This window comes from Arachis ipaensis, chromosome B7 (assembly GCF_059453495.1).
Source record: "Arachis ipaensis isolate K30076 ecotype BB chromosome B7, ASM5945349v1, whole genome shotgun sequence".
Classification (NCBI taxonomy): Eukaryota; Viridiplantae; Streptophyta; class Magnoliopsida; order Fabales; family Fabaceae; genus Arachis; species Arachis ipaensis.
The window spans coordinates 98,506,375-98,529,513 of record NC_142442.1 but is presented as its reverse complement, the minus strand read 5'-3'; the positions used below and the strand labels follow the sequence as shown (position 1 = coordinate 98,529,513).

The window sequence follows — 23,139 nt, the reverse complement described above, 5'->3', positions numbered from 1 at the left end:
CTTGAGTTTGGAATGACTTCTTCACTTTCTTGCTCCTCCACTTCCTCTTTTACACCCAACATTTGTTTCATTCGCTCTATCATGGGGGAGGTTTGTCGATCTTCCCAACATTTCTTCATCTCCTCGTCATACCTTTCAATCATGGATTCAGATGTTGAGGCATTTTGGCCCAGGGAGGTTTGTGAAAGTTGTGAGTCTTCGTGTTCTCTTGTCATCTCAAGTGCAGTTTCAGGTTCAACCACCTCATTCTTCATTGAAAGTTCACTTGATGCAGTGGCCTCCTTATCTTGCTTTTCCTCCTTCTTCATTGTACTTTCACTTGACACAAGGACCTTTTGTTCTTGCTTTTCCACTTCCTCACCCACAAATTTGTCTTCATCCTTACTGTTTGATGGTTCTAAGTTCCTCTTCGTTTGCTCTAAGGACCCATTTATCTGCTCGAGGATGGTTTCTTTCCAAGATGGGGATTTTGTGTAAAATTCCACTAGTTTTCTCTGTATTTCAATGCCTTCACGGTATTCTTCCTCTGTTAATTCAAGAGATGAAGGTTGAGAGTAATTTTGGTGACGTGAATGTGTTGTGGTGAATTTGTGTTGAGGGGTGTGGAATGAGTTGTGTGATCGATGGGATGACTGGTATGGATTTTGGAGGAAACTTTGTGTTGAGGCATAATCAAGTGATGAAGAATTTTTAAATGAGAAACTAGGACGTGAGGGTGGCTGCTCTTCCATTCTTTGGCGACACTTCCATCTTCCATGAGGATAATGATATGAATCATTTTGTGGTGGTGGTTGGTATCCCATATGATTCTCTTTCTCATCTTGTGGTTGTGAAGCAAATCTCCATGAATTGGAGTGCTCAGAATGTGTATTCTCTTGGTGATATTCCCAGCCACCATTAGAGATTGGTGATGGTGGGTGATATCCAATAGAATTTGTTTGATCATAAGATGAGTTGAACTCCATTTGAGTTTTGTAAAACACACAACCAAGGAAAATTGAAATTACTCATATCAGAGATGAGAATTTCTTAGTGAGGCAAAAACTCAAACACCTTGGTTTCACTTTGAAACAGAAAACAAAAATAAAGAAAATGCTTGATCTAGACTTCTCACCCACTTAATCATTGTTGATCTAATCAATCCCCGGCAACGGCGCCAAAAACTTGATGAGTATTTTGGTGAAAAATAAATTTCTCCCAAAACACACAAATCTAACCGGCAAGTGCACCGGGTCGCATCAAGTAATAATAACTCACGGGAGTGAGGTCGATCCCACAGGGATTGATGGATCAAGCAACTTTAGTGGGTGATTAGTTTAGTCAAGCTAACATTGATGTGAATTGTGTGAAATTGTAACCAACAGAAAGTAAATGACAATGAATTTAAAGTTGCAGAATGTAAATTGGCAAGTAACTTAAAGAGCAAGAAATGTAAATTGCAAGAATCTTAAATGACAAGAAATATAAATTGCATCAAATGTAAAGGGAATTGGGAATTGGATTTGCAGAAATTAAACAAGGAAAAGTTAAATTGCAACAAGCAGAGAAGTAAAAGATGGATTTGATTGATTCGGAACCAAAACAGAAATGTAAATAAACATGAAAAGCAATAAACAGAGAATGTAAAATTGGAATTAAGATCTCAGGACCCAAGAGACTAGATAACCAAGTCTAGATCTCAATGCCTTCCTAGACCCAACAAGAACAATTGCAAGAGAAATTAAAGAAAAGTAAATTGCAGAAGCCAAGAGAATGTGAAGTAGTAAACAGGAATGGAAATTCAATTGTGCAGAGAAAGTAAACAGAGAGAATTCTCAAGGTGAGATTGAAACAGAATTTCTTCAATTCTCAACCCAAGATTCAAAAACAAAGAAAAGAAAATTTAAAGAGAGCTCTTGAATCCTCGTGCTCCCTTCTGGAGCCAGCCTCCTCACAAATATGAAACAGATGCCTATTTATAGGCATTTTTACAAAATGAAAATGAAATTCAAAACAAATTACAATTAAAATAAAATTTCTATTCTAACTATCTCTTGTGCCTCTGAGTGGTGTCAATTGGGCCTTTGCTCTTGATGGAATTGGGTTGAAAGAGGCTTTGGTTGATTGCTCTTGAAGTTTGAAGAAGAACCAAAGTGAACCAATTGAACCGGGTTTGAGGTTAGCCAAAGTTGGACCTAAAGTTTGACTCCAACTTTTCACATCAGCAAACACAATCTGCTGGTATGGACGTTGGTGCCAACGTTAGGGGTCTAACTTTGACCCTAACGTTGGCCTCCCTTATGCACATTTATGGCGCCAACTTTGTTCTCTTGTCATGTTGCCAATTTTATGCCCAATATAGACTATCATATATGGTTGGAAAGCTCTGAATGTCAGCTTTCTAACCCACTTGGAATCACTTCAATTGGACATCTACAACTCAAGTTATGATCATTTGAAGAGGGCATGGTCGCTGGCTTTGGTGTGCAGCGTTTGAGGTAACGTTAGCCCTCAAACGTTGGCGAAAACGCCAGTTCTGGAGGCTCAAATGTAATGTCCACCCCATACTATTAAACATTGTTGGAAAGCCCTGGATGTCTACTTTCCAATGCCGTTGGGAGCACATTAATTGGAGCTTTACAGCTCGAGGTATACTCCTTTGAAGGTGCAGAGGTCAGTTGGCCTCACTGCAGGTTGCCACCATGTTCGTTTATGCACATTGTGGGGCAGTTTTCTCCATCAATTTTAGTTTCCACCATGCAGTGCCATATATGCTTGGAAAGCTCTTGATTCCTACTTTCCAATGCTTCTTGAATCACCTCATTTGGAGCTCTGTAGCTCAAGTTATTCTTGTTGGAAGTATACCCCTTGTATGCCTTGTGGTGTGTGGCGCCAACGTTAGCCTCCAAGTTAGGGGGCTAACGTTGGCGCAAACGTTGACCCTTCTCCCTTTGTAATTCATGTGCCAACGTTAGCCTCCAAGTTAGGGGGCTAACGTTGGCGCAAACGTTGGTGCCCAGGGGAGAAACTCTCAAGTTCCAACGTTAGCCTCCAAGTTAGGGGGCTAACGTTGGCCTCTTCCTTGAATGTTCATGTGCCAACGTTAGCCTCCAAGTTAGGGGGCTAACGTTGGCTCAAACGTGGGGAGCCCAGGGAGTAATCTTCATGCCTAACGTTAGCCTCCAAGTTAGGGGGCTAACGTTGGGGCTAACTTCATGTTTCCTGGTTCAATTGTCACTTATTCCATTGTCCTCTCTTCACTCCTAGCCATTCCTCTTTGCTTCAACCTTTCTCCAAGTTTTCTTCACCTATCATTAATCAACCAAACACATCAAAGCTATGCTCAAAATCATGAGATATTCATTCTTTCATAATATGTGACAATTTTAGCATAAAACCTCATAAAATAGCATGAATTCATACATGGTTGATTAAATCAAAGGAAACATGAAAATCTACCCAATTGGCTTGCTTATGGCTCAAGAAAGTGCATAATTCAATTAAAAACAAAAGAAAAAGGCTAGTTAAAATAGGCTAAGATGACTTGTCATCAGTCACCATCATCCTTTACACCATTCAAGTGGGTAAAATTCATATCCCTTAGCTTTCTTATTCCCCTTGAATATGGGTTGCTTGAAATGGATGGCCAACTTATAGCTCTTTGAGGAACGAAAAGCAAGAAAGAGTTGGTTAGTGGTAAGCACCACAATTCAAGGTTCACTATGGTTAAATCACCAAAGTCTAAGTGCAAGGGATGGTGTAGTACTCAATTGAGAGGATATAGGAGAGTTTGGTGCTTCAATGAGAATTCACAAGTCTTGTCACCCGAATTTAACTATGGTAGTCAACAAGAAGATGGGTGCAAGAACAAGGTTTGGGATCCCAGAATTCATTTCAACAATCAACACTCTTGGGGCTTGTTACTTGTTTGAGCTTACTTGAAGGCCTTGTATGCCTAGTTTGGAATCCCGGTGGACATTGGATATGCAAGTGGTGTGGAATTTAAAGTCCACAAACTAACTAACAAGTGCACCGGGTCGTACCAAGTAATACCTCAGGTGAGTGAGGGTTGATCCCAAGAGGATTGATGGATTAAGCAACAATGATTGAGTGATTTACTTAGTTAGACAAACAGAAAAGAGTGTTGAGATCAATTGCATTAAACAATAAATTAGAAAATCTGAAAAGCAAGCAATAAACAAATAGTGAATAATATATGGAGAAACAGTTAAGGCTTCAGAGTTATCTATTTTCCGAATTGACTTTTCTTATTAACTATTTTAATCATGCAAGATTGAATTCATGGAAAACTATATGTGACTAAACCCTAATTCCTTAGACCCTTTTAGTCTCCTCTAACTTTCATCAACTGCCAATTCCTTGGTCACTTAATTTCAATTAGAGGGTGAATTTCAATTCTAGTTATATGCCACAAAAACTCTAATTACCCAAATATAAGGGGATTATATGTCACGTATCCCGTTAAGTCCAAATAATTAGAAATTTAGGAGAAATTATTTTCAAACTGTTGTTCAAGTAAAGAGCTTTTCCAAGTTATACAAGAACTCAATTAGAACAAGGGTCATACTTCTGTTCCACCCAAATTCATAAGATAAAGAACGGAAAAAATTCTTGAAATAGAAATCAGTACATGAATTAAAATAGAAAAATAATAGAATCAATCCATACAATAGACAGAGCTCCTAACCTTAACAGTGGAGGTTTAGTTGCCCATGGTTCAGAAAGAAAAATTAGGATTCAGAAAACTGTAGATTGTCGAATGAGGTAGAAGAGAAGAGAAGTGCCCGAAGGGCTGATTCTTTTCCCTTTTATATCTAATCCTAATTAATGTAAAATATATTTTCTAAAACTAAATAATATCTTTTTCTAATTATAAAATAAATAAAATTTAATCAAAATTATTTTCTTCAGTTTGTTAGTTGTTATTAATTACTTAATTAGTTAGTTAGTTAGCTTAAGTTCTATTTTTGGCGCTAAGTGTTGGACTATTAATCTTGTTTACTATTTGTTGCTGCTGATTACTGATAGGATGCTACTTTTGCATTATTGTTGCTATTACGCATTGTTGGATTTCATTGTTGAGATTATACTTTGTAACTTGGCTGTGAGTTCTTCTTGCTTAATATCTTTTGAATTCCAAGCGCTTATGGATTGCCTTCAAGCAATCTAGATGTTTTGAATTGCATGATTTGTCCACCATGTGATTTGAATTCTTTTCGTTGACTAGGAAATTTCTTGATGGATGTTGTGCATTTATCTTAATGAATTGTGTTGCTTGGTCATATGCATCCATATGTTGTGTTTATGCCTTAAGGACATGTTGACCATTAATTGTTTACTTATGTGCTCTACACGTACTTGAAACTAGTCATTTTGGCATAATGCTTCCTTTATGAAATTGGATTAATATTGGAAGCTCACCTAGGGACATTCTTTTTTGAAATTCTCAAGTCATATGGACCATGCTTGCTATGTGATTGATTTTCAACTTATATCTCTCTTTTAATAAGTTGCATAGCATCCATGTGTCCCACTTTATGTTGACTAAGTGATGCAAGCAAAATTCAAAGTGTGTCATTGATTGATGTGTAAGTTTCATATTTCATTCTGCTCATTAAGCTTCCTGGCACATCAATCAATGTCCATTCATCATCCATTTCACAATTGCTTAATTCTTGCTTGAATGCTTTTATGCTTCTTTATTTACTTCTTGTTGTTGATCTTAACCTACAAGTTTCTTTAGAGTATCTCAAGCACACTAGAATGAGTGAAGGTACACCTCTTTTGTACAAATATGACATAGTTTTAAAAACTAGTGTGTGTGTGTGTTCTAAATCGCATGCAACTTAGAACTCACACATTATTTTTCTTAATGTCACACATTGATTCACTCACTTCATTTTAGTGATCATTACCTCATTCCAACAATCTATGCTTCCTTGCTTGTGTATTTACTTGCCTTACTTTCCTATTTTCTATCTTTCAGGCTGGTTTGTGATAAGCAAAAATGGAAGCGGGAGAAAGGAAACGTAGCAGCCGGTTGATCCACCAGCTGAAGGTGGCAATCCGTGTAGTCACCGTACCCCCTTGCTCATATTTGAATGCACCGAGGATGGTGCAAACTTTTAAGTATGGGGAGGTCGTCCGACTGAATCAGCCATTTTTGGTAACAAATTTCTAATCCCAACACTTTCGCATTTCATTTTTAGGTCATTTAAAATTTTTAGTTGCATTTTCTTATTTTGCATGTATATACATAATAAGCTTAGTCAAAATAATGAAATTTTCCAAGAAAATTCATCTATAGGGCACCCCAATTGATTTGAGAAAAGAAAAATTTTTCATTGAACTTGCTTGAATTATATATATTGTGGAATATGTTTTGAGCTAAGAACACACAACCTTGTGAGTTTTGAGCTTAATTGTGTGGTTGCATCATATAACCACTATTTTCATTCTTGTGTGTATTGTTCTCTTTCTATGATTGTAATCTTTGATTTGTTTGATTCTTTATGTCCATTGTTCTATGTATGAATGCATTTATATGATTGAGACTTTCATTTTTTTGAGCTCACTTACCCAAATGGCCTTATGATGCACCACTATTTTGTGGTACATTTTATACTTAATTTAGGGGATTTTATCTAATTTTTCCATATTTATTCACTAAAATAGCATGGTTTTGTAAATTCTCCTTAATTTGTGTAAGAGTGAAAACATGCTTTTTAGGCCTTTAATTTGCTAATTTTAATTCGCCTTTGATTCCACTAGATGCCTTGATATGTTTGTTAGTGAATTCAGATTGAAAAGGCTAGGAATGGATCAAAGGGATGAAGAGGAAAGCATGCAAAATGGAGAATTCATGGAAAATCAAGGATTTGGATTGCATGCATCGACTTGCACGCGTGACAGACGCGCACACGTGGAATATGAAGTCGCATGGCGACGCGTACGCGTGACATGACGCATACGCCTGGGAAGTAAAAATGCCAATTGACGCGTTCGCATGACCCATGCGTACGCGTCGCATCTCGCTCGTGACCTCATTAAAGTGAAAATGCTGGGGGCGATTTCTGAGCACCCCAAGCCCAGATCCAATTGATTTCTGAGTCTATTACATGCATAATTGAAGAGGAATCAAGGAGTGGAGCACATAGTGGAGTTTTTATCATGCTTTAGTTAGTTTCTAGAGAGAGAAGCGCTCTCTTCTCTCTAGAATTAGGTTAGATGTAGATTAGGATTTCTTAGATCTAGGTTTAATTCATGCTTTTGTTTACTTTTCCTTTCTAATTTCTTGTTCCTTTACCTTTGCTTTCCTAGTTTAGTATTTTACTCTTTGTATTTGTTTACTTTGTTGTTGATGCACTCTTGTTTCTTCTATTTTCCTTTAATGCAATTTATGTTTCATGTTCCTTTATTGTTGATTTGAGTTGTTGTTGTTAATTTCGTTGCAATTAGTAGTTGTAGATTTATATTTATTGCAATCTTATTTTGCTTTCCTTTTATGCCTTCCAAGTGTTTGATTAAATGTTTGGAAGGATGTTAGAGTAGATTTTTGTGTTCTTGGCTTGGGATGGTAACTTAGTTGAAATTGAGTTGCTAATGTCCAAGTGTTGATAATTGGTGTCCATTGACTCTAGCTTCCACTAAGTTAATTAGTGAGGTGGCTAGGACTTATGGATTAGGAATGGTGTAGCTCATTTGACTTTCTTTCACTTGTTAGAGGATGACTTAATGAGATTGATCCTTGCAATTATCATGTTGTGGTTAGTAACAAGGATAAAGATCCTTAACCATCAACCCTTGCCAAGACCTTTTTACATTTAAGTTTCCTTTACTTTCTTGCAATTTATCTTTCATGTCCTTTATTCAAAAGCCCAAAATATACTTTGCCATAACCAATAACAAGAACACTTCCCTGCAATTCTTTGAGAGATGACCCGAGGTTTAAATACTTCGTTTATTATTGGGGTTTGTACTTGTGACAAACAAATTTTTTATGTGAAGATTGTTTGTTGGTTTAGAAACTATACTTGCAACGAGATTTCAATTGTGAAATTCTATACCATCAAATATTTCTTCATTAAAATGGTTCCGTTGCCTGGGAATTGCAATTGTGTGCCTTGTTATTGGTTATTGTATATATGTGAATATTGTGAATATGTTTACCTTTTGTCTCTTTGCTAGTTTTTGCTTGTTTTAGGATTTAGTTTTCTTGTTTATTATTTGATTTTGTTTTCATTTGCTCTTGCTATCATGAATTCTCATCATTTTGGCTATGAGTTTGGTTACAACTATGTTGTAGGAAATGGGAATTTCAATTAGAATGTGCATCAAGGATGGAACAATCAAATGTGGGAGGAGCCCCAAGCTTATGGACAACCTTATTGGCAACAACCTCCTCCGGTTTCGTACAGGTATAATTGCACTCCTTATGCATATCAATCTAATAGATGTGGTAATTTTCATTTTTCTTGTCAACCACCACCACGTGCCTATGAACCACCTCCTTAACATAGTTTTGTACCACTATACTCACAAGCCCCTTTACACCAAATGCCTTCCTATGACCCTTATCCATTATATAACCAAATACCCTTACCTCATCCCTGTGACCATTGTGTTAGAAAATCCATAGAGCCACCACAATTCCATCACAATTACTCCCAAGAACCACCTTCCTATTATGAATCATTTCTCCAAAACAATGAACTCTCCTTTTCACTCCAATCTCCAATAGATGAAACCCTTGGTCTTATTCTTCAAGGGCAAGAAGAGATGAAAAGGGAGGTACTAGAGTTCACGGCTGCCTTGGACGAGGTAGCAAATCGATTAGCCTCCCAATGCTTGAACACTCAAGGAACTTCCATGACCACATGTGGAGAATCAAATGAAGAGCATAGCATGAAAGAGTGATTGGAAACTCCGGTGGAAAATGAAGAATGTTGCTTTGTGTTAGAACAATTGGAGGAAGCTATGTATGTTGAAGAAGAGGAAGAAGTGGTTGAAGACTTAGGAGATGCGGAACCTCCATGGGAACCTAGAGTGGAAGAAAACCCTTCCAAGAAGATTTAATTTGATGTTGAGGAGGAAAGTGCACAACCTCCAAGCCATATTCCATATTAAGAATTGGACGGGATAGATAAGAATTGAGTTCCCTTGGCAATAAGGATCATGCATCAAACCTTCTTAGTGGTGAGATAGAAAGCAAGGTGGAGGTGGAGGCCCTTAGAAGAAGAAGGACGGGAGTTGAATACGCTTTGTCAAGATCCTTGGAAGCTTCTTTACCTAGGTCATCATCTACTCCAACACTTGAGTGGGTAAAAGTCATCTCTATTAGCTTTATTGTCCCACTCGAGTATGGTTTGCTTGAAACGGATGGTCAACTTAGGGAACATTGCGGGATGAAGCATAAGAGAAGGATGTTTCGTGGTTGGCGTTGCAAATCAAGGCTCATTTTGGTTGATACATCAAGGATGAGATGCAAAGGTTGGACTAGTGCTCAATTAGGTGGGTCTAGAAGGAGAATTTGGCACTTCATTGAGAGTTCATCTTGCTTAACACCCAGATAGATTAATGATAATCAATTTGAAGACGGGTGTCAAAACAAAGTGTGGGATCCCAGATCGCACAAGGAGAACCAACTTGGGGAGCTCATGGTTTGTGAAGAACTCCATCAAGGCTTGGAGGCATTAATTTTGAAATGGAGCTTATTGGAGACTCAAGCATTGGTGGATGTTCAAGGATGGATTGTGAGCACAAGCCACCTTAATGAGGAGCTCCCCATAAGTCCAACTTAAGGACAATAAATAAAAGTGCTAGGTGGGAGACACCCCACCATGGTAAAATCTATCCTTTTTTCTCCTTTTGTATATATTGGTAAAATTAGTTAATTTCATGTTTTGATTGGTTTGTTGAGTTTATTTGGTAGTCTAGTATGTTAAATAAGGTTTTATGGTGTTTTGGTAGCTGTTTGGAGGTTTGGAATGCTTGGTTTGGTGCAAGAATTTGGAAAAATTTTGAAAAACAGAGCACCAACCCCACGCGTACGCGTGACCCCAAGCTTTTCGACCATCCACGCACACGCGTCACCCGCGCGTACGCGTAGGTTCAAAATTTCCACCTCCATACAAATTCCAGAGAGTTATGCCTACTTTGTGCCCGTTTTGTGCCAGCGGCACAACTGCGACCCACGCGTAAGCGTGAAGGACGCGTACGCGTGACCCACGTGTACGCCTCGCTCCCATTTCACCATTCCACCCGCACGCATCACTCCACGCGTACATGTGGATTGCCCTGTTTCACCACTTTTCTTTTTCTTCTCTTCTTTCCATTTCTTTCTTTCTTCTCTCTTCTTCCATTTTCCTTTACTTCTTCACCCATCATCCAACACTGCCAAACACCATTTATAACAATTCCTTTTAGATAGTTAGTTGTTTAGTTAGTTTCATTTTTGTCTGATTTTCTATTTTTCATGATAAGTGTTGGATTAATAATTTTGTTTGCTGTATATTGCTACTTATTATTAACTGCATGCTATTTTTGCATAATTGTTTTTGGATATTCATTGTTGGATTCTCTTGTTGAGGTTACAATTTATTACTTGGTTTTGAATTTTTTATGCTTAACTTTTGTTAACACCAAGTACATGAGAATTTCCCTCAAGCATGTTAAATCTTTTTGAATTGCATGATTTGGCCACCATGTGATTTGAATTCTTTCCTTTGATTAGGCAATTTCTTGATGGATGTTGTGCATTTATCTTAATGCATTGTGTTTCTTGATCATATGCATCCATATGTTTTTAGCTTGAATACTTTCATGCTTCTTTATTGTTTGTTTGGTTGTCTTAACCTACGAGTTTAGAGCATCTCATGCACACTAGAACGAGTGAAGTGCATGTTCCTTTTTGTGTAACTGTGACATAGCTTTTTATGTTATTGTGGGTGTTCTAAACTGTGCACAACTTAGAATGCACACTCACTTTTATCCATGTCACACATTGGGTCACTCACTCCATTCTAGTGGTTTTTACCTCATTCCAACAATGTATTCTTCCTTGCTTTTGCATTTTCTTTTCTTACTATCTTGTCCTCTATTTTCAGAATGAGTCATTATAAACTAAAACAGAAGAGGAAGAAAGAACATGCAGCAGTCGATTGATCCACTAGCTGAAGGTGGCAACTCGGCAAGTCACCGTGTCCCCTTGCTCATCTTTGCATGCACCGAGGACGGTGCAAACTTTGAAGTGTGGGAAGGTCGTCCGACCAGTCAGCGTTTTTGGGTGACAAATTTCTAATCCCAACACTTTTTCATTTCATTTTTAGGTCTTTTAGGATTTCTTGTTGTATTTTCTTATTTTGCATATATATACATAATAAGCTTAGTCAAAATAATAAAATTTTTCAAGAAATTTATCTATAGGGCATTGACATCTCAATTAATTTGAGTAAAAATCTTTCATCGAACTTGCTTGAATTATATCTTATGGATCATGTTTTTGAGCTAAGAACACACAACCTTGAGAGTTTCGAGCCTAATTGTGTGGTTACGTCATGTAACCACTTATTTTCCTTCTTGTGTGCATTATTCTCTTTCTATGATTGCAATCTTTGATTTGTTTGATTCTTTATGTCCATTATTCTATGTATATATGCATTTATATGATTGAGGCCATTATTTCAATTAGCTCACATACCCAAATAGCCTACCTTTCATCAACCATTGTTAGCCAACTTTGAGCCTATGATAAACCCACTTGTTCTTAATTTTAGCACATTACAAGCCTTAAAGCGAAAAACAATAAATGTCCTTTATTTGGATCTTTGATTAGCTTAGGCTAGTGAGTGTGTATCATTCAAGTGTGGGGAAAAACTTGGGACATTGGTTGAGGTAAAAGTGTATTTGGTAATTTTGTTGAAAATCATGGGAATTGGGTACATAGTCATGTGTTAATTAAATGTAAAACCATATGCATTGATACTTTTGTATATACTTTATTGTAAAAAGAAAAATGAGAAAATAAAAAGAAAAAAATATATATATATGATAAGAAAAATAAAAAATAGAAAAAGAAAGAAAAAGAAAAGCAATAAAAGGGGACAAAATGTCCCAAAGTGAAGCTCAATAATATCAATGCATATAGGATGTGAATTGAAAAGAGAACGCATGAGTATGTGGAAAAGTGAGAATTATGGGTAGTTAGGTTTGTTTAGAAGTTTATAGATTGTTATATAGGTTAGGTGGGAAGTTTAAGTTAATCAAAGATTCAAATTCTAGTCCACATGACCATATACAATCCTACCTTGACCCTAGCCCCATTACAACCCATGGATAAGTCCTCATGATATTTGTATGCATGCATGAAATAATTGTTAATTGTTAGATGAAAAACAAATCTTGGAAAGCATGATTAGGGGAGAATTGAGTGAATCCCTAAACACTTGAGTGACTAGAGCGGATACACATCCGGTGAGGGTTCGATTGCTCAATTACATGTTTTCACCCATGATCATTTCTTTTCTTGCAAGTTTGTAAAATCTTTCAATAACTCAATTCAATTGTGGGTTTGATTTGGTTGTTGATAGCTTTAGCCCTTATGCTTATATTGATTTTCTTGAAAGTTGAATTATTTTGACCAAGTAATTGCATTCATTTAGATAGTTGCATATAAATAGGTTGCATTTTGTTAGTTTACATTTAATAATTGTTGATACCCTTTGTCTCTTTCTTGGTTTAGCATGAGGACATGCTTGGTTTAAGTGTGGGGAGATTTGATGCACCACTATTTCATGGTACATCTTGTGCTTAATTTAGGGGATTTTATCAATTTTCCCACATTTATTCACTAAAATAGCATGGTTTTGTAAATTCTCCTTAATTTGTGCTTCAGAGTGAAAACATGCTTTTTAGGCCTTTAATTTGTTAATTTTAATTCGCCTTTGATTCCACTAGATACCTTGATATGTTTGTTAGTGAATTCAGGTTGAAAAGGCTAGGAATGGATCAAAGGGATGAAGAGGAAAGCATGCAAAATGGATAATTCATGGAAAATCAAGGATTTGGAGTGCATGCATCGACGCGCACGCGTGATAGACGCGCACGCGTGGAATATGAAGTTGCATGGCGATGCGTACGCGTGACATGACGCGTACGCGTGGGAAGTAAAAATGCCAATCGACGCGTACGGGTGACCCATGTGTACGTGTCGCATCTCGCACGTGACCTCATTAAAGTGAAAACGCTAGGGGCAATTTCTGAGCTTTCGAGGCCCAGATCCAATTGATTTCTAAGTCTATTACATGCAGAATTGAGGAAGAGTCAAGAAGCGGAGCACATAGTGGAGTTTTTATCATGGTTTAGTTAGTTTCTAGAGAGAGAAGCTCTCTCTTCTCTCTAGAATTAGGTTAGATGTAGATTAGGATTTCTTAGATCTAGGTTTAATTCATGCTTTGGTTTACTTTTTCTTTCTAATTTCTTGTTCCTTTACCTTTGCTTTCCTAGTTTAGTATTTTACTCTTTGTATTTGTTTACTTTGTTGTGTATGCACTCTTGTTTCTTCTATTTTCCTTTAATGCAATTTATGTTTCATGTTGCTTTTTTGTTGATTTGAGTTGTTGTTGTTAATTTCCTTGCAATTAGTAGTGTAGATTTATATTTCTTACAATCTTATTTTGCTTTCCTTTTATGCCTTCCAAGTGTTTGATTAAATGTTTGGAAGGATGTTGGAGTATATTTTTGTGTTCTTGGCTTGGGATGGTAACTTAGGTGAAAATGAGTTGCTAATGTCCAAGTGTTAATAATTGGTGTCCATTGACTCTAGTTTTTCCACTAAGTTAATTAGTGAGGTGGCTAGGACTTATGGATTAGGATTGGTATAGCTCATTTGACTTTCTTTCACTTGTTTGAGGATGACTTAATAAGATTGATCCTTGCAATTATCATATTGTGGTTAGTAACAAGAATAAAGATCCTTTATCATCAACCCTTGCCAAGACCTTTTTACATTTAATTTTCCTTTATTTTCTTGAAATTTATCTTTCATGTCCTTTATTCAAAACCCCAAAATATACTTTGCCATAACCAATAACAAGAACACTTTCCTGTAATTCCTTGAGAGACGACCCGAGGTTTAAATACTTCGGTTTATTTTTATTGGGGTTTGTACTTGTGACAAACAAATTTTTGATGTGAGGATTGTTTGTTGGTTTAGAAATTATACTTGCAACGAGATTTCAATTATGAAATTTTATACCATCAAATATTTCTTCATCACCTTACCTTTTATCTTCCATTGTTAGCCAACTTTGAGCCTATGCTTAACCCATTTGTTCTTAATTTTAGCACATTACAAGCCTTAAAGCGAAAAATAATAAATGTCCTTAATTTTGATCTTTCATTAGCTTAGACTTGTGAGAGTGTTTATCATTCAAGTTTGGGAAGTTTGGAAACATTGGGTAGAGATAAAAGTGTATTTTTGTATTTTTATTAAAAATTTTGGGAATTGGGTACATACTCATGCCTTAAATGTTTAAACCATATGCATTAGTACCTTTGTATATAATTCATTAAAAAAAAGATTAAAAAAAAGAAAAATAAAAGAAAAAAATGTAGAAAAAGAAAAAGAAAAAAAAATATAAAAAGAAAAAAGAAACAGAAAAAGAAAACAATAAAAGGGGACAAAATGCCCTAAAGTAAAGTAATAATACAACAATGCATATGTTTTGTGATCAGAAAGAAAATGCATGAGTGTGTGAAAAAGTAAATAAATGGGTAGTTAGGTTTGCTTTAAATTGTATAGGTTGTCATATGTTAGGAGAAAAGTTTAAGTTAATCAAAGATTCAAATTCTAGTCTACCTAACCAAAAATATTCCTACCTTGACCCTAGCCCCATTACAACCCATGGATAAGTCCTCATGATATTTTTATAATGCATTGCATAATTGTTAATTGTTAGATGAAAAACAAATCTTAGAAAGCATGATTAGAGGAGAATTGAGTGAATTAACTCTATACACTTGAGCGACTAGAGCGGATACACATCCGGTGAGGGTTTGATTGCTCAATCACATGTTTCAACCGGTTGTCATCTCTCTTCTTGCAAGTTGTTAAATTCTTTTCTAATAACTCAATTCAATTGTGGATTTGACTTGGTTGTTAATAGCTTTCGCCCTCATGTTCATATATGCTTTCTTGAAAGTTGATTTATTTTGACCAAGTAATTGCATGCATTTAGATAGATTGCTGATGAGCGGATAATTTATACGCTTTTTGGCATTGTTTTTTGTATTTTTGTAGTAGAATCTAGTTACTTTTAGGGATGTTTTCATTAGTTTTTATGTTAAATTCACATTTCTGGACTTTACTATGAGTTTGTATGTTTTTCTGTGATTTCAGGTATTTTCTGACTGAAATTGAGGGACTTGAGCAAAAATCAGATTTATAGGTTGAAGAAGGACTGCCGATGCTGTTGGATTCTGACCTCCCTGCACTCAAAGTGGATTTTCTGGAGCTACAGAACTCGAAATGGCGCGCTTCCAATTGCGTTGGAAATTAGACATCCAGAGCTTTCCAGCAATATATAATAGTCCATACTTTGGCTAAGAATAGACGACACAAACTGGCGTTCAACGCCAGCTCTCTGCCCAATTCTGGCGTCCAGCGCCAGAAAAGGGTCCAAAACCAGAGTTGAACGCCCAAACTGGAATAAATGTTGGCGTTCAACTCCAAGAAGGACCTCTACACGTGCAACACTCAAGCTCAGCCCAAGCACACACCAAGTGGGCCCCGGAAGTGGATTTATGCATCAATTACTTATTTCTGTAAACCCTAGTGACTAGTTTGTTATAAATAGGACCTTTTACTATTGTATTAGATATCTTTGGATGCCTGGTTCTTAGATCAGAGGGGCTGGCCATTTGGCCATGCCTGGACCTTTCACTTATGTATTTTCAACGGTAGAGTTTCTACACTCCATAGATTAAGGTGTGGAGCTCTGCTGTTCCTCAAAGATTAATGCAAAGTACTACTGTTTTCTATTCAATTCATCTTATTTCGCTTCTAAGATATTCATTCGCACTTCAATCTGAATGTGATGAACGTGACAATCATCATCATTCCCTATGAACGCGTGCCTGACAACCACTTCCGTTCTACCTTCGACTGAATGAGTATCTCTTAGATCTCTTAATCAGAATCTTCGTGGTGTAAGCTAGAATGATGGCGGCATTCAAGAGAATCCGGAGAGTCTAAACCTTGTCTGTGGTATTCCGAGTAGGATTCAATGATTGAATGACTGTGACGAGCTTCAAACTCGCGATTGCTGGGCGTTAGTGACAGACGCAAAAGGATAGTAAATCCTATTCCAGCATGATCGAGAACTGACAGATGAATAGCCGTGCCGTGACAGGGTGCGTTGACCATTTTCACTGAGAGGATAAGATGAAACCATTGAAAAGGGTGATGCCTCCAGACGATTAGCCGTGCCGTGACAGGGCATTTGGATCATTTTCCCGAGAGAAGACCGAAAGTAGCCATTGACAATGGTGATATATCACATAAAGCCAGCCATGGAAAGGAGTAAGACTGATTGGATGAAGGCAGCAGGAAAGCAGAGGTTCAGAGGAACGAAAGCATCTCTATTCGCTTATCTGAAATTCTCACCAATGATTTACATAAGTATTTCTATCCCTATTTTATTAATTATTTTCGAAAACCCCATTACTATTTTATATCCGCCTGACTGAGATTTATAAGGTGGCCATAGCTTGCTTCATACCGACAATCTCCGTGGGATTCGACCGTTACTCACGTAAGGTATTACTTGGACGACCCAGTGCACTTGCTGGTTAGTTGTGCGAAGTTGTGAACCATGGTATTGGCATCATGTTTTTGGCGCCATTACCAGGGAAAGAAAGAGCGATGAATTTTACATAATCAAAGTGTAATCACAATTTCTGCGCACCAATTGCATTTAGATATAGTACATTTAGATAGTTTTCATTAAATAAATGTTAATACCCTTTATCTCTTTCTTGAGTTTAGCATAAGGACATGCTTAGTTTAAGTGTGGGGAGGTTTGATAAACCCCAATTTTGTGGTTTATCTTGTGTTGAATTTGGTCGGTTTTCAATGAAATAGCATGCTTTTGTAATTCTCCCTTAATTTGTGCTTAAGAGTGAAAACATCCTTTTTAGGCCTTAAAATAGCTAAATCTAATTCACTTTAATTCCATTCGATGCCTTGATATGTTTGTTGAGTGATTTTAGACTTATAAGGCAAGGATTGGATGGAAGAAGTGAAGAGAAAAGCATGCAAAGTGGAGAATTCATAAAGAAATGAGCATTTGGAGAACTCAAGGCCATGCGCACGCGTCATCCATACGTACACATGAGGAGGATATTCATGGCCACGCACATGCGTAACCCACGCATACGCCTGAGGAGGAAATTCGCCAGCGACGCGTACGCGTCGACCACGCCCATGCGTGACATTGGTCACGTGACCTCATTAAAGTGAAGATGCTGGGGGCGATTTCTGAGCCTTTCATGCCCAAATCCAACTCATTTCTGAGGCTATTTAATGTAGAATTTAAGATTGGACAAGGGGGGAGCAATTACATTAGCTTAGGATCAAGCTTTAGGTAGTTTTCTAGGGAGAGAAGCTCCATCTTCTCTTTAGAATTAGGATAGAATTAGGTTAATTCCTCTTAGATTTAGGTTTTAATTCTTGTTTTCATCTAGTTTTCTTTGCAATTTCTTGTTTCAACATCCTTGTTCTCGTAGTTCCTTTTGTTAATTTCTCTTTTATGTCATTTTTTATGTTATGAACACTCTTGTCAATTTCAATTTCCTTTAATACAATTTGAGATATTTCATGTTTAATGTTGCTTTCTTTAGTTGTTATTGTTGATTCCTTGCATTGGGTAGTTATAGCTTTTTATTATTATTGCAATTTTATGATGCTTTCCTTTTGTGCCTTCCAAGTGTTTGACAAAATGCTTGGTTGGATGTTAGAGTAGTTTCTGAGCGTTCTTGGCTTCGAAAGAGAAATTGGGCAATCTTCATTCATTAATACCCAATTTAGATTGGTGATCTAGAGTTGTTAGATAATATTATTTTCATTGACTCTAATTTCTTGCTACTTCAATTATTAAGTTGATTAGGACTTATGGATTGGGATTAACTAGTCCTATTTGACTTTCTCTTAATATGAAGATAAAATTATACCTTCTTCCGATGTTGGAGATGACGAAATAGGATTAGCTCTTGTTAAGTATTGTATGATAATTGATGACTAGGATAGAAAGCTTAGATTCTCAATTCTTTCCATGAATGCCTCGTTTTAGTAGTTGTTATCTTTAGTTGTTTGCTTTACTTTTTGTCATTTAATTTCTAGTCTTATTATATGCAAACCACCCCTTGGACCTCATGACCAATAATATGCATACCTCACTACAATTCCTTTGACAGACGACCCGAGATCAAATACTCTCAGTATTTTTATTGGTTTGCACTCGTGACGAATAAAATTAAACTTTGATGGAGGATTGTTTGTTTGTTGGGAACTATACTTCGACGAGATTATTTGTGTGAAATTCCTAACCGACAATAATCCTCACATCACCCACCTCTCGTACAATTGGCGATTCATGTTGTGAGTCCAATGGCAGACATGGAGGTCGACGGTGAGCACTCTGACGAGGAGTATGTTGCGGATAGCAACGAGAGCAATGTCTCCGAGGATGATGACGTGGAAGAGTATGTACTAGAGACACTCATTGAGGCATCACCTAGGTATCTTTTGCCTCCCCCGTACCTAATTCTGGCCTTGCCATCTGTACCCAATCACTATGCTATGTTGGATCAAGATGCGATGCAAGAGAAGAACCAATTTTCCAACACGGGTAAAGAAGATTACAACTTGGACGGCGGGGTAGAGTTTAGGGTTGGCTATAGATTTAAAAGAAGAGATGCAGTAATGCAGGGTGTGAAGAATTACAACAGTCAGAGAAGTGCTGAGTATCGAGTAGTGGAGTCGGATCGATTAAAGTACAATGTGCGTTGCCGACAACATACAACAGGCTGCCCTTAGAGTCTCTGTGTTACTCTCCGATAGAATCTCAGATACTAGTAAGTTAAAGATTCATTGTGTTCTATATACTCAGTTGTCATTGTTATGCTTGTTGAACCTGTTTATCACTGTTGTTCTGTTTCTCTAGGGAGGTGCATAGGTTGGGAGGACCGCACATGTGTTATAACACCTACAATGTCGCAGGACCACTGACAATTGGACAGTAGTCTTATATGTCGTGTCATCCTCCTATTGATACAATCAAACACGTCGGTCAGCATTTAAGTCCTACAAGGTGCAGTTAGGCAGAGCTATCACTTCAAAACCTCGTACCGGAAGGTCTAGATGGCGAAGCAAAAGGCGATTGCACAGATATATGGTGATTGAGAGGAGTCTTACAATAAGGTGTCAAGGTTACTGCAAGCGCAGCAGAGTTGTTGTCTCAGAAGAATGTATGAGATCAGCGTTGCACCGTACTATGATCGGCACCTCATGGTGCCTGACTGCAGCATGTTTGACAAGGTATTTTGGGCCTTCCCTCCCTACATCGAGGCTTTCAAGTTGTTCATATCTGTCTGATAAACCACTATTTTATGGTTTATAATGTGCTCAATTGTGTGGTTTTGTCATGATCTTTACCCACTTATTCATATGATTAGCATGCATTTACATTTCCTTCCTAAAATTATTACATGATTGAAAAATTGCTTTCTAAGAGACTTTTAATTATGTATTTTAATTCTCCTTCATTCCATTCGATGCCGTGATCTGTGTGTTAAATGTTTCAGGCTTTATAGGGCATGAATGAGTTAGAGATTGGAAAGGAAGCTTGCAAAAATGGAAGGAACACAAGAAATTAAGGAGATAACCAGTGAGAAGTGACACGGCCGCATGGCTCACGCGACCGTGCGAAAGAGAGGAAATTGCAGTGACGCGGCCGCATGGCTCACGCGACCGCGCGGATTGGAATAGCACAAGTGACGCGGAGGCGTGGATGACGCGCTCGCATGGCAAAGAAAAATGCCGTATGACGCGTCCGCATGAATGATGCAATCGCGTGACGTGCGCGATCTGCATAATCTGCAGAATTCACTGGGGGCAATTTTGGGCTCTGTTTTGACCCAGTTTTTGGCCCAGAAAAGCAGACTAGAGCTAGAGAACATGCAGAAACCAACACAACATTCATTCTACAGAATTTTTAGTTTTTAGATCTAGTTTTACTCCTCCTCTAGGTTTTCTCTCTACACATTCATAGTTCTTAGAATTTTATTTCTATTGCTCTTTGCATTGGGATATTGAGAAGAGTTATTACCTCATCAAGACTTCGTCATTCTAGTTCGTTTTCTTTACTTGGCTTTAGTCTTACATGTCCTTTAATTTACTTAATTTTACTATTGGATTATTTTAGAATTTATTAATACAAGAGTTACTTTTATTTTTAATTGATTCCTTTGAGTTTTATTTATCATGTCTTTCTTTAATTCTCTTTTCTATGTTATGAATTCCAGATTAACAATGAGCGAGTAGTTTCCTAACTTGATGGGGAGTTGATTGAAAGGAACCCTTGAGTTGGAATGCTCAAAAGAGAAATTGTAATTGGGTTTATTGTTAGATTGTTATCTAGTCACTAACGCTAGTCCTTCCAAGTAAGCGGATTGGGACTTGTGAATAGAAACAGCATTCCAACTTGTTTGACTTTCCCTTACCTAGTAAGGGATAACTAAACAGAACAACCTTCAATTATCAATTAATCTTGAGAGTACTACAACAAGAATAGGGCTTCCAACTAATCTACTCCCAGTCAAGGCTTTTATTTAAATTACTTAATTTCTCCAATTTACTTTCCTGTTTATTCAACTCAAACTCTTTTTAAAACATCTGATTAATAAAATAGCACACCTTTCTGCAACTCGTTGGGAGACGACCTGGGATTCAAACTCCCAGTATTTTAATTTTAATTTTTGTGACAACCCTTCTAAATTGATAAGTGGAATTCTAGTTGGTTAAGAACTATACTTGCAATGCATATCTTATAACAATTCTTAATTCGCCAATTTCCGCCACGTCAATTTTTGGCGCCGTTGCCGGGGAGTTGCAATAGAGTGCTAAAGTTATTAATTAGAATTTATTTTTTTACATTTTATTTTATCCTGCTACTATGAGCCGCTTGTTTCTTTCGCTAGATGACGTGTTCACTTCCTGATCCAAGCTTGCCAGTATTCGATCCTGAGATTGAAAGAACTATTTCACGAATAAGGCAAGCTCGGCGTCAGTTAGTCCTCTCTGAGGGCAGATCTGAAACGTCATTTGAGGAAGAAACCAGCCCCCGTTCTACTGATTCGGTTGTTTTACGTGTAGGTGACATGGCAGAACCTAGGAGAGTTACTATCTAGGAGAAAGGAGCCCCTGATTTTATAATGCAACCGTTTCAAGCGCATCACCCAGCGGTGGCTACAGACTTTGAAATAAAGACTGCACTGCTCAATTTGATGCCCAAGTTTCATGGCTTACCTGCTCAAGAGCCTATCAAGCACCTGAGAGATTTCCAAGCAGCCTGTTCTACTGTCAGACGTGATGGTGCAGATGCAACTTCAATTCTGTTGAAAGCCTTCCCATTTTCTCTTGAGGAAAAGGCAAGAAAGTGGTACTATACTCAACCCATAGCAACTGTATCCAACTGGGATACACTAAGAAGAGAATTCTTGGAAAAACTCTTTCCAGCTGAAGTTATTGATAAACTGAGGAAAGATATTTCCATGATTGTTCAGGACAAATCCGAAACTCTCTATGAATACTGGGAGCGCTTCAATAATCTTCTGGAAGCTTGCCCCCACCATATGATTGACAAGATAGTGTTACTCGGTTACGTCACACAGGGCATGAGGCCCCAAGATAAGACCACATTGGAAAGTGCTAGCAATGGGTCTATGAAAAAGTACAAGACTACTGATGAGGCATGGCAATTGATTAGCGACTTAGCTGAATCTACTCAGAATCATAGGCAGAAGCAAGGCCGTGCAAAAGCCGTTGCAGAAGTATCCTCTAGCAGAGAGACTGTTGTTGTAACTCAGAGTATCTGTGAAATGGCCAACTTGCTGAAGCAGATGCAATTGAATCAACAACAAGTCCAGCAAGCTCAACCTTCTCCACTACAGCAAAGCCAACAGTTAGTCCCACAGAGAGTTTGTGGAGTCTGTGCTGATTATAGCCATTATACTGATGAATGTCCGCAGCTCCAGTAGGAAGACAACACTGTGGCAGCCACTCATAACTTCTATGACCGCCCCAACCAAGGGTACAATCAAAGTGGCAATTACAACCATGGATGGCAGGACAATTCTAACCAGAATTGGAGGAACAACAACAACAGAGGAGGCATAGACAATCAGGGGAATCAGAGGTGGAATAATAACAACGACAGGCAACAGAACCAGTACCAGCCTTACAGAGCACCTCACCTGAGGCAATCCCAAGGACCACAGAATACCCAACAGCAGACCTCTCAAATTACCTATCCTTCTTCATCTGCTAATGATGACTTACTACAATCTATTGATCGGAGACAGTAGACCATGGAAAATAACATTAATGCCACTCTAAATGGTCTGAACGCTACTTTGCAAGCTCTTGTCTCACAGATTGGATCAATGAATAACTACAATAACCAACCTTTGAGCTCCAGTGGAATTTCCTCTCAACCATTACCCAATCACAAGGGTGGCATTAATGCCATCACCCTAAGGTCCAGAACCACATTGCAGGAGAGGAATCAGGAGGAGTCAAGCCCACCAGAACACGCCTCAGCTGAAGAGGTAGTGGAAGTAGAAGATGTTGAAGAGGAAGAGGACATACATGACATAACTGAAAAAGAAGAAGTTCAACCACAGGAGGAAGCACCAAAGGGCGCAGACACTGCAGAAGACACCACTCCCATTCCATTTCCACAACTTGCCAGAAAGCCCAGGAAGCAGCTGGAACTTGATACCAAAATGGTAGAGATATTCAAAAAGGTTGAGGTAACTGTTCCTCTATTTGATGTTATTTAACAGGTACCTAAATATGCAAAG

The 23,139-nt window shown here is 37.8% G+C and overlaps 1 non-coding gene across 1 annotated transcript; it reads right to left on the bottom strand.

Moving 5' to 3' along the window:
- Positions 1-21,807: 21,807 nt before the first annotated feature.
- On the bottom strand, positions 21,808-21,915 carry LOC148553478 (small nucleolar RNA R71). Its single transcript, XR_015893404.1, has one exon. It is a non-coding gene; the product is annotated as a small nucleolar RNA R71 (small nucleolar RNA).
- Positions 21,916-23,139: the final 1,224 nt, after the last annotated feature.